Source organism: Wasmannia auropunctata, unplaced genomic scaffold (genome assembly GCF_000956235.1).
Source record: "Wasmannia auropunctata unplaced genomic scaffold, wasmannia.A_1.0 LD336090.1, whole genome shotgun sequence".
In the NCBI taxonomy this organism is placed as follows: Eukaryota; Metazoa; Arthropoda; class Insecta; order Hymenoptera; family Formicidae; genus Wasmannia; species Wasmannia auropunctata.
Window position 1 is genome coordinate 4421281 of NW_012026800.1, and position 409 is coordinate 4421689.

A 409-nucleotide genomic window follows, 5' to 3' on the forward strand; every position below is an offset into this window, starting at 1 on the left:
AGAGAGAGAGAGAGAGAGAGAGAAATCTGAGCGAAAAATTTATATTTTTAATACTATAATTAATATGTACAACAAAGTAAAATTATTATTTAATTAAATTTTATTATTAAATATAATAAAAATATAATAAATATAATATAACATTTTATTATTAAATAATAAATTTTTAATTTGCATTAAATGATTAATTCGCTTATTTCCTATGACAAAGATACAACTGAAAAAACAAATTCTTCCAGAAAATAAATTTGAATGTTCTAAATCATTAAAATTTTGTAATATTAATTTTAAAATATAATTTAAAATGTGTTTTCCTTTTTTATTCTTCCGTTTTTTTTTGCAATTAAAGAATGACGGTTTTAAAGTTACGTTATTGTTATAATAAATAAGTGATTTATTTTTAAAAAAT